At 41.3% G+C, this 6000-nt stretch overlaps 1 pseudogene; it reads right to left on the bottom strand.

Annotated features, from left to right (window-relative positions):
• Positions 1-1611: 1611 nt before the first annotated feature.
• LOC110311285 (large ribosomal subunit protein eL29 pseudogene) lies at positions 1612-2133 on the bottom strand (annotated as a pseudogene).
• Between the last annotated feature and the right edge of the window lie 3867 nt (positions 2134-6000).

Here is a 6000-nt window from a genome sequence, read left to right as displayed (position 1 = left end):
ACTTTTGTTGTTGGGGTCTTTTAGAAGTTATACAAGCCTGTCCCAAGTTGCCTGTGGTCCTGAGCTCACCCTGAGCTCCATCTCTGGAATTAGCTTTTCCCTGGTAGGTGGGCGACTAGGCTTGTTTTCCAGGTATGTTGGACACTGGTGTACAGCCGTAGGAATTAGGTTCTGCTGGTTTTCCTGCATGGCTTAAGGAATAACCCTACGCTCCCCTGTGAAATGTGCCCTGCTGACCCTGTGCTCAGCGTATTGCCCAATCCTGCACCAACACAGAAAAGCAAACACTTGTTAGGTCTTCGTTTTGCCCCTCAGCCCCATGCTCCAAGAAATAAGCCTTTGACTCAGATTATATTCATAAATACCTTGGCCATACAGCGAGGCTCTGCTTTGACTAGATCATAACTAAATATACCCAATTTAGTTCAACCTACATTTTGCTGTGTGACTGGTTACCTGTGCTCAGGTACCATGTGTCCATCTCTTTACCTCTTTTTGGGATCCTCCCTTCTCTTTATCTCCCTGAATTCTTTTCTTCTCCCAATGTCCCACTTCTATTTCTTATCTAAGCTATAGGCCATAGGCTTCTTAATAGACAGATGAGGCATGCGTACAATGCACAAGATGGCCTCTCTACAGATACTTTGCCCTGTTCCCCTGCCTGTGTACACAGGTATAATGTGTATACCCGTGAGTGGGTGAGGAAAGAGCCACTCATCAGTAGCTGCTTGACTTTAATACATTAGATTGTCCTGATTAAGGAAATCAAAGAGCTGCATCTGACAACATTCCCCGTAGCCACAATGTGGTTGGCACAGTGGGAAACCAGGCAATCAATAAGTAAACAGACAGTGTCAGTCTGAAGACCTTTCAGAAAAGCATTTCTGTTCAGGGGGAAAAAAACCTTAGCAGTGCTTTCAGTCTCTTTAGATATTTCTCAAGATTTTTGTTATATTCCAGGCAATGCTGTTTTGCCTTTTAAAAAGTACCCCATGCCCCATGCTTGCCTTTGGTAATGACCTAAGCTAGAGACCACTCAATATTCAACCTCTGAGTGTCTCAGCATCGGGGCCTGACCCAAAGAAATTCACATGCAGTAAAATGAGATTTGCTTACCAAGACAGATTCACTTTTTGCTCCCTTCAGCAATCCATCAATCTAATGGGAAAATAAAAGCTCTCATTATTATGGGAATAGACTTCCAGGAGCATGAACTAGTATCAACACTCTGTTTATTAATACCAATTCTATTGCTATACATTTGATGCCAATCCAAATTTGATTTTAATTAAGTTTTCTTGTCATTCCATTATTCTCTCTCTCTCGTTCTGTCTCTCCTCTCTCTTTCTCTCTCTCTCTTCCTCAAGATATTATATCTGAATAGGCTACTGATGATGATATGTTACCACCAACATTATCAACATCTCAACAAACATTTCTAGAATAGTGTAAACTCTTCTTTCAGCTGAGATTTAGATCAAGGAAAATCTTATTTGATAGACCTTTAAAGATAACTATCATACTATTAGGATAGAATTTTTTTTTAACAGATCTTGCCTGCATTTATTTGTAAAATCAGCGTAGGACACTGATCATCTGTAAATAGTGTGTGGGTAAGTGTGTCACAGCAGTCCATCTGTCTTCACACTGGTAGGAGTCTTTTCTATGGGGTCTTCACAGGGGCCTGGGCATCTTTGGGCGCCTAGGCTAGAGCTGAAGCCTGGACCTTAGCTGGAGCTTTGGCCTCTGCTTTCGTTTGAACCTTGGGCTTTGGTTGGCAGAGCCTTTGACCCTTGGCCATGTAGCTTAGAATCTGTTTCCCAAGCTTGAGGTGAGAGATGAAATTCAGATGGCTGAGTTTGCAGCTGGGGCCCTTTGACAACTTGGGCTTGATAGCCTGAGGCTTCACAAGGGCCTTGATGGCCTTTGCGTATGCAGTCACTGCCTTTGCATTGTTGGCCTGCATCTTCTTCAGGCCTTTCTTGTGTGCTTTCTGGCAAAGCGCATGTTCCTCAGGAACTTGGGGTCAACCCCCTTAAGAGATTTGTATCCTTGTGACCAGGGTTTCTTGATGCCATTTCTGTGCCATTTGTGGGACTGGTTGTGTGTGGTGTGGTTCTTGGACTTGACCATGTCTGCATGGTAACCCACGGCTCCTGCAGCGCCTGGGCCTGGACGAGAAAGAGCTAGAATTTTTGTAACATAGGTGACTTAAAAATAATTAATGGATACATTGCCACAAAATTATTGATATATTACTAGGTAATGTTTATTGTTTACATACATTATATAATGTTTAAACCATTTTAAATATATCTGTCTTCTCAAACATTTGTCATTTGCTTATGAAGAAAACTTTTAAAATCCGTTCTTTCAGCTTTTCAAAATGCACAATATATTATTGTTATCTGTAGTGACTGCGTTGTGTATACTAGAGCTTCTTGCTTGTAGATGCAGTCAGTTTAGCATACACCAATTCTTCCTTAGTTAACAATGAAACACTGGCTCTCCTCAACACTTGGCCCTGGGTCACTCTTACTGTGAGTTCTCTAAAAGCGCAGATCTGCTCTTATTGAGTGATTGATAAAGTAGTTACCTGGTACTCAGAACTATGCTGCGACTTTTAAATGAATCATACCATTTAGAACTCTTAGTACCATTAAAAAACAGTAATGAATGTTCCCTAAAGGAAATTGCATGTAGGATATTTTAGCAATCATTTTTATCCTGGTTTGCATGACAAGAAAGTAGCAATGGTGCACACAAGTACAAGCTATTTAGTTGAGGTTCAATGCTCGGAACAGGTGCAGTACACTGACATTCATTTGTGTAGAGACTTTGAGGTGATTTCAGTCACTTTCAAGAGCCTAGGTACCTTCAAAATGCCAAAAACTGGCACTACAATGTCTCAGAAACACTTCAAACTCAATCCATTCCAAAGCGAATTCCTATCCTCTCTCCGAACCCACTCTTCTCTTTTATTTGGTTTAGTTTGGTGCCATAGTACCTTGCCATGTAACTCAGACTGGCCTTGAACTTGCAATCCTCCTGCCTTAGCCGCTCTTCCCAATCTTCTTAACTCAGTATTCCAACAGCAGCCATGTAAGTCATCTTCTATTTGGTGGTATGATCCAGATATCTAAGTATCACCACTGGCCTGGTCCAGAACCTAAACTACAGTGCCTGGATGTTTCTGGTCATTGTCTTAAACCTACAGCTATCTTGGATTCCAGGAATATCATAGATTTCTAGACATTCACTCAGCAAGGGCAGCCATGGATATAAGCAGACAGGATCCTCAAGCAACAAGGGCTTCCACAGGACCACGTTGCTGAACAAGAGCTGAGTTAATAATCAACCAGGCCATGCTTTTAGCAAGAGTGCCTTACCATACTGCCTCTTGCTCGGCCACCATTCTTCCCTCATGCTCATACCAGTAGCATAAAGATAGAATCGGGGTCACATAAAAAGGTCTTTTTTATCTATATTATCCAATGTAAGGACATAAAAGAAACCTCTCCCTGCCTCCCACTACTGCTTGTCTCTTTAATGAGTGGGTGGTGGAGCCTAATCTGTTAGGTCTCCTGGAGCGGGGCTTTTGTCTTTGAACACCAGTAACAATACTCAATATCAAGGAACTTAACTGTCTTTTCTAGGTCAAAAATCTACCTTTGACTTTTGAAAGCTACTTCAAATATCCCACTGAAAAGTGTCATTCTGAAGGGCTCATACAATCTCTCTTATTTTCTCAGTGGCCTTCAGCACATGCCAGCAAGAAGCAGCTGGTCTGGGTCACCATCACCAGGTTCCCAGTTTTCCTGACTTCACGTTGGGACCTACTTGGCCTATGAGAGTCTTTAGACTCTCTTCTTGGTTTACTCTTGGACTTTGTGTCCCCAAAACATTGGTGAGAATGGAGAAATGGGGGTTTGATGAAGATGGAATACTATAGGTGATCTTGCCTGCTGAGTTAATTCCTTCATGTGTGAATATCTGGCCTGAAATCCAAGAGGCCTTGAAGAAAGCACGGAGTAATAGAACCACATGGAAGACACTAGTAGTGATGCTGGTTTTCAGTGTATGTTGAAATGGACAGGAGCCGCTCGTCTCTGAGACGAGCCTAGAAATCTGTATTTGAATTCAGCCCCATCCTTGTGATACACACGGTCCCTTTATTCCAGGTTGAACTCACACTGGCACAGTTATAGATTTTATTCGAAACAATGTTAACACATATTCTAAAAACAAAACAAAACAAGAAAGAAAACAAAACTTCTCCTCTATATTTTCCCCTCTGCTTACTTCTTTGGCACAGCATGCACACATGCCTGACACGGGCTGATCTCTAGGACCCTTCCATGAAGGCATATTAATGGGCATCATTATGTTTTCATTCTAAGATGCACAGAAGAGCAGTTACCTGTTTTTTTTTTCTTCTGTGAATTCCCAGAACATCTGTTGACCAACACCTGCTGTTCTCTATAACAGGTGTATGCTAGAGATTGAAATGATTAAAAATATCATATGATGTCAGCCTCGATCACAACTTGCTGCCTGCCAGTCCTGTCAAATGGGTCAGTTGAGATGGAAACCACACACTGGACAGATGTCTATTAATAATTTGGGGAAGTGTCACAAATTGAAGTTTATGACAATAAAAGGGAGGGGCAAAGGGCAGGGAAGAGACAGTTGGAAGCTACACAGGAGTCTCATTAATTGTTCCATTTTAGATCTCTCATTCTCTCCCCAATATTCTATAAGTATCAAATACTTCCAAAGACATCTTGTTTGCTTGTATTATTTTATTTATTTATTTATTTATTTTTATTTATTTAGTCTGAGAAAGAGTCTTGCTAAGTGTCTCAGGCTGGCTTTGAATTTTTGACAATTCTCTGTTTCAAGCCTACTGAATGCTAGTATTATGAGCCATGTCCACCAACTCCTAGATTTCCAAAAACTTTATGAAGATGTTTGAACAAAAGAAGACATAAGATGATGTTGGAAGAGCCTCAGATTGACTGGTTCTCTCTCTGAAGAAACAGAGGCTCAGCGACATGATTAAGCAAAGCAAAGATTGCGTTATCTATTATTATGTCTGGAAGACAAAGCGAAGCTAGAGTTTAGGTTCCAAGTGTAGTTGCTTACACTTTCTCCGCTGCCCCAAGTCATGTAAAGGGCTTCCGGCTTAAGGCATGTTTAAAGACATTGTCTCTAGTTCATGCGTGTTGCGTGTGTTGTTGTCTATGGTAATCTCAGCATGTCTATCAGAGACATTCTGAGCCCTTGACAATTCTTCAGAAGGTCCGGTAGCTTCCACTTTGGTGCTTCTAAAAACCTAGAACAGACTTCCAAGAATTCATGTAGGTGTACTGAGTGAAATAATAGTCTCCTCAAATTGCTGACCATTATTAGGATTTTTTCAAAAAGCTTTTTAAAAAATGCCACTGGGGAAGATGCATCCAAATCCAATGTGTGGTTTCCTTCTCAGAAGGTAGTCTCAAGACATATGAGAAGAAGGCCTTGTGTTGCCACAGACAGATACTGGAAACATCACAACGACAAACAGCCACCAGCAGCTTGGAGCAAGGAAGGGATTTTTTAGCTAAAGCCTTAAAAAACAAGTCTTAATTTTGGACTTCTAGATTTCAGAACTGTGAGAGCATAGACATCCATTGTTTCACGGCCCACAGTTTGTGGTTCCTCGGGAAATAAGAAGAAAAGCCTTGAAAATGTATAGAAAAATAATAAAGACCAGTTTTTGGTTTTTTGTTTGTTTGTTTGTTTGTTTTTTTAGCATCTTTGGGTTAATCTCTCAGATGACTGGAGCCCCACTGCTGTCTGACACAGCCACACAAGAGACTAAGTACAATAAACAGGACTGTTAAAGGGCTGCAAACACACGAGCATCATGGCATAAGATGTCTTAGATAGTCTTGCTCAGTTGAGCCCCTAAATGATCACAGTTCCAGCTGTCATCATGTGGCACAGAAGAACTATCCC

Source organism: Mus caroli, unplaced genomic scaffold (genome assembly GCF_978045245.1).
Source record: "Mus caroli unplaced genomic scaffold, Mus_caroli_1 scaffold_17, whole genome shotgun sequence".
Taxonomy (NCBI): domain Eukaryota; kingdom Metazoa; phylum Chordata; class Mammalia; order Rodentia; family Muridae; genus Mus; species Mus caroli.
The sequence above is the reverse complement of the archived record's forward strand: the minus strand, read 5'-3'. Positions and strand labels throughout refer to the sequence as shown.